Source organism: Bombyx mandarina, chromosome 09 (genome assembly GCF_030267445.1).
Source record: "Bombyx mandarina strain Sakado chromosome 09, ASM3026744v2".
Classification (NCBI taxonomy): domain Eukaryota; kingdom Metazoa; phylum Arthropoda; class Insecta; order Lepidoptera; family Bombycidae; genus Bombyx; species Bombyx mandarina.
Window position 1 is genome coordinate 15,476,621 of NC_143216.1, and position 12,322 is coordinate 15,488,942.

Consider the following 12,322-nt stretch of genomic DNA (forward strand, 5'->3'; position numbering starts at 1 on the left):
CGCGACGCGTTCACGGCTTTGCTAATTTTAGCGGCCGCGGGAGCTCGAGACTCCGCGGCACGCTTCTTACCCTTCTGTACCAGGGTGAATCCATCCGTCGATGAGGCGGGGGCGAGGTCAACCTCCATGTCCGAGTCAGAGTCGGAGCACGAGGAGGCGGGTGCAGGCGACCTACGAGCAAGTGTAGGTGTTTTAGAGGGCGCGACGGAGGCCGCGGATGATCGCTCAGCTGAAACGATGGTCACGGCGGACGACGCAGCAGCTTTTCTCGCCAGTATAGGCGACACGGGAGCGGCAGGCACGACAGAGGCTGCGGTGCTCAATGCAGAAGCTCTGCACGCAGGTACAGGCGACGCAGGAGCAGCGAGCGCGGCGGAGTCCTCGAGAGGGCTCGCAGTGTGATTGGCCTTGAAGGCCAGAAACTCTGAGGCGAGCTGTGGGTGGCGAAGTCGGAGGAATTGCGCGAATACAGCGTCCATGATCGCTGAGTACCCAGGTGGGGCGGCCCCGGGTCTTGAAAACACTCGCCTTGCGGCGAGGCCCCAACTTCTCGGACCTGAGCGGTTCTATTGAACACAGGTGGCAATGCGGCGCGATTACTACAGGACAAAGAAAAAGCTCAACAAAACAGAAATTACAAAAAGAAACAAAACAAATAAATACTTGCAGGAAAACACTTTGTCGGCAAATGTTCCACGAACACAAAAATAACTAAAACAAAACAAATAAAAGCTTCCAGGAAACACACTTGGTCGGCAGATGTATCACGAACACAGGCCGCGCGAACAATGGCCGGGCTAACAAAAGCCGGGCGAACAAAGACCGGGCGATCGAGTGGACAATGAGCACGTCCGCACGTGACGGGTGCCTCTATCGGAATGAGGTGACTGACTGCGTGCCATCTCTGCAACGCTTTTATAGCCGATCCCTTGATTTATCGAGAATATTCAACACATTTCGAGTATTGTGTTTCTGCTATCTGACAATAGATAGCGTTGTACTTCTCGAGCGTTCTAGGTGCTACTAGATCCTTCGATATTCGTTCGACCATTCAGCGATAGATGGCGTTAGTCTTACCAGCGTAACAATATTGTTTCTCGCTGGGGTTCAGGATAAATAAAACTTCCACCGAAGTACAAATTAAAACTCTAGACTACTTAGAACTATTATAGAACACTTTACATTTCGTAATTCGCTTCTTCCGCTTCGCTCCAGGTGATTCGTTCCGTTTCGCGGCGAGTACATAAGATAACTAACTGTCTTCTTGTCATCTCTGCAACGCTTTTATAGTCGATACGAAATCTCTACAATTATCGAGAGCATTCCCGGCAAGTCCAGTCGTTTCGATATGTGTTTCCGTTATTTTACAATAGATGGTGTTACGCTCTGCTCGAGCGTTCTCGATATTACTTGTTCTTTCGATATTCGTCTTTGCTATTCGATGACGGATGGCGTTACTCTTACCGGCGTAACAATATTTCATGAACACAGCTTAAAGAAAAACAAAATCTTTGAATATAAGACAAAAAAACATTAGATTTTCAGTAAATTCGCTTAGGACCTATAAACAAAATATTTCAATTTCGCACAAGTCAAAAAGTAAAAATTAGTGACTGAACACCCAACAATGTGCGCTAATCTACTGTAATAATAAACCACATTATCTCCGACGAGACAGCGAGGTCATCGTTTGTCACCTCAATCGACCTCAAACTTGGCTCTGAGTACACAGCATAAAGGGGGATCTCATCTCGTAATTTGTCCTAACAATGGTATCCTCTCGAGGCCCTAATATCAACCAAAACACGCATTTGGGTTCATTATTCACTTCAAGGAGGTATTTTCTCTTGTGACGATGCAGAGTTTTAAAAATGTTTTCATTTCGTTATATTTCTACTGTTCTAAAGACTTGAGATAAGACTTTGATAGAAATTTTAGTTAATTATTTATTTAAAAAAAATATTTCATATATAAGTAGGGAGATCGGTACTTTTTGGTTAATTCACACTGGCACACGAGTTTTATTTTAAAAGAAGAAAATATAAATGACAGATATAAGATTGACAACGATGTTACGAATGGTATTTTTTTGGAAAAAATAATAGATTTTGTTGTTTAACTAAATATCCACTAGATTTCACCATACCATCCCACATATATATGTAAAAATGTCTTCTGTTATCGATTTTATTCACGTATTTTAAATAGTTTAGTTGAATACTTTTAATTTTTTAATCAACCAAATTAATTTAAATTGTATTGAGCATCAAGTAAGTTAACAAGCAAAACAAGCTTTAAATGTAAAAGCTAATAATATGGTAAGAGCCTAGACAATAACGCTTTTAATGTCGTATTAAAATTATATAACTTACTAAAATATGAAGTAATAATTACATCATTTTACCTGTAAAACCCTGGTAATATTTAGTATTACGTTAAAAATAATTTGAATGAAAGGGTCACACGCAGCCTTTTAACTTAATGGCTGTCTACTTTGCAAGCATTATTTTATATTCTTCATCTATAAAGAAAATGGACCGGGGCTTAACTTTAGGAAATTAATAAATAAATAATTTGGCAATTGCAAGAAAATTAGGGTCATGTTTCTCCATTATTGTATACCTGTTAGTTAAAATGACGGTGTTAGTAGAATTTTTTTATTTTTGGTTCTTTAAATAAGCAGATAGATAGACTTAAGAACCACCTTGCCTTCAGTACCAGACTTATGGACATCAGAATTTGAATGTCATAGCCCATTTAAAAGTGTTGTATGGTCACGATTTTAAATAAACTAGTGTTCCCGCAGTAGTCGAAATTATAATAATATTAATAATTAATTGAAATTGTAGGTTTGTACACTATTATGATTCTATTTTCAAAGACTATTATACTTCTATAATCACAAATTTCACCAAGACTATACTATAGAAAAATATTAATAAAGACAAACAATTAATTTGACCACAGACGTCCAAGAACAAAAGTTTGACAATAAATAGTATGCATGCGTGTGTGCGTCAAATACATGGTATGTAGTGTGTGTAATGTTTTCTTTATTGATGTAATGTATCTTTTATGCATTATTTTAAAAAAACATTAGCATTGTGCACTTCTTCTCTATATTCTCTATAAGTGTAGAAAATTTCATATTCCACCGTCCGCGCAATTTTCGTAAAAAGGGATACAAAGTTTTTGCTTCACGTATTAATATATAGATTTTGTAAAGAATTCTCAGCGGTAGGCTGTTCGTTGGTTATACCCAGGGAGTGCTGACGTCCTTTAGCGACTACTCACCATCAGGTAGGTTGTACGCTCTTTTCTACTAATAGGCAATTAAAAAAAAAGACCCGCTCGCCGGTTTTTACATAAAAATTACATATTGTACTGAGCTCTAATGGTATTAATTTGAGAACTTTAAAATTACTGTATATGTTTAATCTTCTTTGAGAAAGTTGATTTGAAAATGACGAGGGATTAATTAAAAACTTTTTAGATGTGAAACTCATTTAAATAAAAGCGAATTCGAGGAGTACATACGTATTTAGCGTTGAATACTTCAAGAATCAAGTTTAGTTTAATTTCATTTAATTATTGTTTTTGGAGTTTACTCCTTTAGAATCGATTTACATATATAGGCCCGGGGTATGAAAATTATGGGGACCAAAATCGTACTAGCATGTCACACGAAATGCGTTATGCGCCTAGCATGTCACACGAAATGCTTTATGCGCCTGATTGGCTCCTGATTGCGTGATGCGTGCGCGCGCCAATCAGGAGCCAACGCGCGGCCGCGTTATCGCAGGTGACGCCGGGCTGCTGCGCCGGCAGTCCGCCACAAAGCCTCGTACTGATCGCGCGTTTCTCTCATTATTGTATTTTCATATATTTGTTAGTCGTTTGTTTTGTGTCTCGTTAATTTGTTAATAATCTGTTGTGTATCGTGTTGTCGTAATATAGAACTATTTCTCGTATTGTTTCGTTTAATTTTTTATATCCAGTAAACTCCAGTCGTGCGTCGGAGCGGACACACACACTTTTTTACTATGTGTCTGGTCTTGAATTCGAAGTATTTAATCTTTTATTTCATCTGTCCTAAATTTACTTTTTTTATTCCTTAGATGGGTGGACGAGCTCACAACCCACCTGGTGTTAAGTGGTTACTGGAGACCTTTTTTTTTATTTTTTTTTTATTGCTTAGATGGCTGGACGAGCTCACAGCCCACTTGGTGTTAAGTGGTTACTGGAGCCCATAGACATCCACAACGTAAATGCGCCACCTACCTTGAGATACAAGTTCTAAGGTCTCAAGTATAGTTACATATACATCTATAACGTAAATGTGCCACCCACCTTGAGATGTAAGTTCTAAGGTCTTAAGTATAGTTACAGCGGCTGCCCCACCCTTCAAACCGAAACGCATTACTGCTTCACGATAGAAATAGGCAGGGTGGTGGTACCTACCCTCGCGGAATCACAAGAGGTGGTAGGACCAGTAAATATTTTGCTTATATTGTGCTTTTGCTAACGGAGGGTACTTCTTACCCACCAAGCGACTCACCTTGCACTCTCTTACCCGACGCCCGATCTCCGCTCGGGTTCAGAACCTAGACAGAACAGTAGGTTCCTGCGGTCAACTACAACCAAACTCGCGGCACCACTCCTAGGACGCCCGATGGGTCGTTGAGGCGATAGTCGACGAGTCTACGTCGGCCGACTTAGTACGGCAGCACGTTAGGCCGCCCCAGACGGTGCCGCTGGTGTTTCGGAATATCCCGCTGGACCAAAACCAGCCTGCCAGGTCGGATTGCTATACACTACCAACCTGCTGCTCTTACACAGCAGTTCCATAGATCTGCTTCTATGCAGCGCGCTTGAGTGAATTCGGATACCGCCTAATATAATTGTTGAAGAAATAGTATTAGTAAATAAAATTGTTTTGAAATAATAATAAGAATATTTTGCAAAACACACTGTGTACATTGCAAATATTGGTTAGAGACTTAACAGTACCACGATACATGATCGTCGGTCGTGGGTTCGCGATTTTGTGCGAGACATTTCCTATCAGCTTACGTTTCCCATTACCGGCTTACGAAATATGAACTTATTAAAACGACATGTACCTGTTCTTGGCACAATGGGGGAGTAGTAGGTTTTCTAAATTTCCGCTGGAACAGATGCTGTATATTCTGGATTGCCTGAACTTTTATGTAACTTTAGTAATAAATAGCGGAATATTGTTCGAACGAAATAAGATTTGAAACGACCCATTAAATTTTCAGTCCGAAAGCAGCTTTAAATTTTATAGTAGTTGTTTTCCGTGGCCGCGAGCACAATTCGAAGTTACTGGTATTTTCGCAAAGAATTCTCGGAAGCGAATCAACGATCTGTGGTAACGAATTTCAGTTTTCATAACGTTTTATTATCTCTGCATTCTTGGGGGAAAATATTAGAACAATGTTAGACACACATATTATACTTTAGATTCTTTTAAAACCTCAAAATACTTAATTACATACGGACATATTAAGTATTTAAATAAGGCACTGATAATAAATGTGGTTAAGCAGTAGATGGCTTCACTCAATATGAAACAAGAGAATAATATTACGTAATCTGTGTAGCGCCCATAGTCCTAGTTAAGACGCCGGGATTCGTCATTCACTTTGCTGACCTAGATAGAGCTTAATAAAAAAGCAATAATATACACACGTATCTATTTCTAAGACCAAAATTTTAAGTCATTAGGTTGTTCTGACTCGAAAAAAATTGCTTAGGAGACTTAGGGAGCAGAGTTGCGTCCTCGTCGCGAAGACAGGACCAGCCCTGTCGCTACCGACCGTCGTAGCTATGATCGTAGCTCAGTAGCGCCGAGCCCGGCGGGCGTTGCTCGACTTCTGCGAGTACACCACCTTGAAAAACGAGGTTGTGGAACGGGATTTTCACGCAAAGTTTAATACTTTTAGTTATACAGTGAATCTCTGTAAATGTCTTTGTTCTAACTGTCATCAAATTAAATGTGAATTACAGAGATTTGTATCAGTGCTCCGCCTTTTAAAATAAAATAAAATAAAAACTTTTTTCTACTACCAATTACGACACTACAAATTTAAATGTATCTATTAAACGACACGCTCACTTGAATATCACGAACATACCGAGGTACAAATATATTTTATTTTCTATAGCATTCTATAAATGCGCTGTATTTTCCAAATTTCATCGGAGAAAAAGTTCTGTTCAAAAATGAAAATTTTAAGCTATTCGATTTTATAAAATTAAACATGTCTAGCGAGACGTGAGAAATGGAACGTGAAAAGATAGTGTTTTCTGAATACGTAACTAAATTTATTCTAACAAACTTCGGTGTGCATCTTGAATAAAGTTCGGAGACTGGTGTAGGTCTGATAACGTAGGTACTTTGAGTAACCAAAAATGAAAATTACAAATGAAATGTTTGAGACATATTCATTTAAAAAAAAACAGATTATTAGGATAAGCTGACCGTATTCATTGTGTTTTTTACTGCTTTCGAAGAGAGGGGCTTGCCTATCGAACGGTAGGTGCAGGTGTGGTGAATGGTTTTTCACAGCACTAGCAGCGGGAGACATCCCTAAGGAAAAATGACAGGCTGTCAGACGAAAGATAAACGTCATGATAAAATTGCGTTTTAGGTAGGTATTAATTGTATAATTAATCTATGTTCTACGTTTTAAAAGGTTTATAGAGGAACTTTTTGGCGGGAACGCGAGGAGTGAAGTTGTGTGATTTGTTTTATTTTATCTATTTAGTGTTTCTTCGGGTTTAAATGTGTAATAATGGTGGTTTATTAACTGTTTAATATCTGTGAAAGTGCACAAATGTGGGAAAATGAAACAAAGCCGCTGGACGTAACTTCTCGGGATCCTTCAAAAAGTCCACTGAAAAAATCTTAGCAAATGACCACCATTTTACTGAGATTATATTTCATTCCATATCATCTCAATTCATTTCATTTAATTTCATCCCAGTTGATTAGTGTCTCAAATTAATCATCTTCATTTCATTTCACTCCATAATATCATTTTTCATAAAAATATGAATAATATAAATTAAAATATGACTTAAAGGTCCCAGTTACCAGGTCATAAAATCTCTTTAAAAAAAGGTTTAAAGATATAAAAACCAGTTGATTATCAATGTATACGTTTTTGGGGTGCGTGTGGAATAAATAAGTGCATCCTATACTGCAGTTTGAGTTCAATCCGCAACGACGACAGATGACAGCGCATTTCCTAAACAGCACATGCACACTGCTAAGCCAAATACGAGTTACATTTTTAGTTGTAATAGGTCTTAGGTGCATAATTATCAAAGTTCCGCTTCTTACGTGTCTAGCTTAATAAAGAAAATGCGATCCAGCTGACGCCGATAATACTGTAGCAAAAAGTACATTACTTAGCTCTTCATGAAAAATCTTATTCACGTTTAAAGACTCTCCCAACATCGTATTATTCAAACGGACTGGAAATATGATCTGAAACGCTGAAAGGTAACCCGTGGGTGTATTTACAATCTCTCTGTACATTTCTGATTGATTATGTCAACTGTAAAAGGGTTTAAATACAAAAAAAAGAGTGACTGTTAATTCGAAAGATATATTACAGTAACTATTCGTAGGATGCGTCATCTAAATAAAGATAAATAATGAGAAGCTTGAAAAAAACTAACAAAATAGGCAACTAAAAAATAAAAAAATAATTTTAATAAATTTGAATTAAAAATAGTGTAAGAAAAAATGATTCTATTGTAAAAAAGCGTGGGGTGCTTTTGAGGATATTATCAAAATAACCCTTCTACTCATATTCATAAAATCTTTATAACTACTGATACCATGCACCCCACGCTCTCCGATAGAGGCACCCGTCACGTGCGGACGTGCTCATCGACCACTCGATTGCCCGGCCTTTGTTCGCCCGGCTTTTGTTAGCCCGGCCATTGTTCGCGCGGCCTGTTTTCGTGGTACATCTGCCGACCAAGTGTTTTTTCTGGAAGTTTTTAATTGTTTTGTTTCCTTTTGTTATTTCTGTGTTCGTGGTACATCTGCCGACAAACTGTCTTCCTGGAAGTGTTTAATTGTTTTGTTTCTTTTTGTTATTTCCGTTTTGTTGTGTTTTTTTCTTTGTCCTGTAGTAATCGTGCCGTATCGCCATCTGTGTTCAATAGAACCGCTCAGGTCCGAGAATTTGGGGCCTCGCCGCAAGGCGAGTGTTTTCTAAGACCCAGGGTAGCCCCACCTGGGCACGTAGCCATCATGGACGCTGTATTTGCGGAATTTCTCCGGCTTCGCTACCCAAAGCTCACTTCCGAGTTTCAGGCCTTCAAGGCCGATCACACCGCGAGCCCTCTCGTGGACTCCGCCGAGCTCGCTGCTCCTGCGTCGCTTGTACCTGCGTGCAAAGCTTCTGCATCGAGCACCGCAGCCTCCGTCGTGCCTGCCGTTCCTGCGTCACCTATACTGGCGAGTAAAACTGCTGCGTCATCCGCCGTGGTCACCGTTCCAGCAGCGCGATCATCCGCGGCCTCCGTCACACCCTCCAAAACACCTACTCGTAGGTCACCTGCGCCCGCCTCCTCGTCCACCGACTCTGACTCGGAGATGGAGGTCGACCTCGCCCCCGCCTCATCGACGGATGGATTCACCCTGGTGCAAAAGGGTAAGAAGCGTGCCGCGGAGTTTCGAGCTCCCGCGGCCGCTAAAATTAGCAAAGCCGCGAACGCGTCGCGCCCCCGCCCTCAGACTCCCGTTGCGCCTCCAGCCCATGCCACTCCGTCGCCGCGTCCGGTGGCACAAAATAAAACCCAGACCCCTCCCCCGGTAATCCTTCAAGAGAAGGCAGCTTGGGAACGAGTTTCTCTGGCCCTTAAGGCCAAAAATATCAATTTCACGAATGCCCGTAACCTCGCGAACGGCATTCAAATTAAGGTTCGAACACCCGACGACCATAGGGCCCTCTCTTCTTACCTCCGTAAGGAGCGTATAAGTTTCCAGACGTATACGCTCCAGGAGGAGCGCGAACTCCGTGCCGTTATACGTGGCATCCCTAAAGAGTTGGATGCCGAGCTCGTTAAGGCCGACCTTCTCGAACAAGGCCTACCGGTTAACTCCGTACACCGCATGCATACAGGCCGCGGAAGATAGCCATATAATATGGTTCTCGTCGCCCTCCAGCCCACCCCCGAGGGTAAGCAAATATTCAACATCCGAACGGTCTGTAGCCTTTCCGGAATCGCAGTCGAAACCCCACACAAGAAAGGCACACCTAGCCAGTGCCATAACTGCCAATTATACGGGCATTCTTCCCGTAACTGTCACGCGCGCCCCCGATGCGTCAAGTGCTTAGGCGATCACGCCACGGCCCTATGCACTCGCGATCAAAAAACCGCGACGGAACCGCCTAGCTGCGTCCTGTGTCGAACACAGGGTCACCCCGCAAATTACCGCAGATGCCCCCGAGCCCCTAAAATAAATCGACGCGTCGCCCGCCAAAACCGCCTCCGAGCTTCCGGCCCAGACATCAAAGCCTCGGCACCCTCTGTGTCGCAGGCTAAGCCAGCGTTCGTTCCGGCGCCGGTGCCCAGTGTCTCGGCCTGGGCGAAACCGCTGCCGTACACGAACACGGCTACAACTCCCTCCTCCGCAATTCGTCCCGCCCCCGCGACTCGTCCCTCTCCCGCGACTTGCCCTCCGACTGCGTCCGACAATCTCGCTTTAGCGATCGACTTCTTTCAGTCGATCAACTTTGAGCGCGTTAACGCTTTGGGCGACGCCATTCGCGCTGCCTCCACTGCACAACACTTTATCGCCGTTGTGCAAGAATACGCCGACGTATACGCGTCATTAAATACGTACGTCCTCCCCTCACTCCGCCGGTAATCAATGGCGTATATAAGTAGAATAAGGCCCCTATCCGTAACGATAGGATTTTTTAACGCTTACGGTCTCGCAAATCAACGTGATCAGGTTTCTGACTTTTTGCGTGACCATCAAATTGATATCTTTTTAGTGCAGGAGACCCTACTTAAGCCCGCGCGCCGTGACCCTAAAATCGCGAACTATAACATGTTCAGGAACGACAGGCTCTCTGCTCGTGGTGGTGGTACCGTCATTTACTATAGAAGAGCCCTGCATTGCGTTCCGCTCGATCCTCCCGCGCTCGCTAATATCGAAGCATCAGTGTGCCGAATCTCACTGACGGGACACTCGCCGATCGTTATCGCGTCCGTTTATCTTCCACCGGATAAGATCGTTCTAAGCAGTGATATCGAGGCGCTGCTCGGCATGGGGAGCTCTGTCATTCTGGCGGGCGACCTAAATTGTAAACACATCAGGTGGAACTCACACACTACAACCCCGAATGGCAGGCGGCTTGACGCGTTAGTCGATGATCTCGCCTTCGATATCGTCGCTCCGCTAACCCCGACTCACTACCCGCTAAATATCGCGCATCGCCCGGATATACTCGACATAGCGTTATTAAAAAACGTAACTCTGCGCTTACACTCGATCGAAGTAGTTTCAGAGTTAGATTCAGACCACCGTCCCGTCGTTATGAAGCTCGGTCGCGCTCCCGATTCCGTTCCCGTCACGAGGACTGTGGTGGATTGGCACACGCTGAGCATCAGCCTGGCTGAATCTGATCCACCATCGCTCCCGTTTAGCCCGGACTCTACCCCGTCTCCTCAGGATACCGCTGAAGCCATAGACATCTTAACGTCACACATTACCTCGACATTAGATAGGTCATCGAAACAAGTTGTAGCGGAGGACTTCCTTCACCGCTTCAAATTGTCCGACGATATTAGGGAACTCCTTAGAGCTAAGAACGCCTCGATACGCGCCTACGACAGGTATCCTACCGCGGAAAATCGAATTCGAATGCGTGCCCTACAACGCGACGTAAAGTCTCGCATCGCCGAAGTCCGAGATGCCAGATGGTCTGATTTCTTAGAAAGGCTCGCGCCCTCTCAAAGGTCTTACTACCGCTTAGCTCGTACTCTCAAATCGGATACGGTAGTAACTATGCCCCCCCTCGTAGGCCCCTCAGGCCGACTCGCGGCGTTCGATGATGACGAAAAAGCAGAGCTGCTGGCCGATACATTGCAAACCCAGTGCACGCCCAGCACTCAATCCGTGGACCCTGTTCATGTAGAATTAGTAGACAGTGAGGTAGAACGCAGAGCCTCCTTGCCACCCTCGGACGCGTTACCACCCGTCACCCCGATGGAAGTTAAAGACTTGATCAAAGACCTACGTCCTCGCAAGGCTCCCGGTTCCGACGGTATATCCAACCGCGTTATTAAACTTCTACCCGTCCAACTCATCTTGATGTTGGCATCTATTTTCAATGCCGCTATGGCGAACTGTATCTTTCCCGCGGTGTGGAAAGAAGCGGACGTTATCGGCATACATAAACCCGGTAAACCAAAAAATCATCCGACGAGCTACCGCCCGATTAGCCTCCTCATGTCTTTAGGCAAACTGTATGAGCGTCTGCTCTACAAACGCCTCAGAGACTTCGTCTCATCCAAGGGCATTCTCATCGATGAACAATTCGGATTCCGTACAAATCACTCATGCGTTCAACAGGTGCACCGCCTCACGGAGCACATTCTTGTGGGGCTTAATCGACCAAAACCGTTATACACGGGAGCTCTCTTCTTCGACGTCGCAAAAGCGTTCGACAAAGTCTGGCACAACGGTTTGATTTTCAAACTATTCAACATGGGCGTGCCGGATAGTCTCGTGCTCATCATATGGGACTTCTTGTCGAACCGCTCTTTTCGATATCGAGTCGAGGGAACCCGCTCCTCCCCACGACGTCTCACAGCTGAAGTCCCGCAAGGCTCTGTCCTCTCACCCCTCCTATTTAGCTTATTCGTTAACGATATTCTCCGGTCGCCGCCGACCCATTTAGCTTTATGCGCCGACGACACGACTGTTTACTATTCCAGTAGAAACAAGTCCCTAATCGCGAAGAAGCTTCAGAGCGCAGCCCTAGCCCTAGGACAGTGGTTCCGAAAATGGCGCATAGACATCAACCCAGCGAAAAGTACTGCGGTGCTATTTCAGAGGGAAAGCTCCACACGGATTTCCTCCCGTATTAGGAGGAGGAATCTCACACCCCCGATTACTCTCTTTAGTCAATCCATACCCTGGGCCAGGAAGGTCAAGTACCTGGGCGTTACCCTGGATGCATCGATGACATTCCGCCCGCATATAAAATCAGTCCGTGACCGTGCCGCGTTTATTCTCGGTAGACTCTACCCCATGATCTGTAAG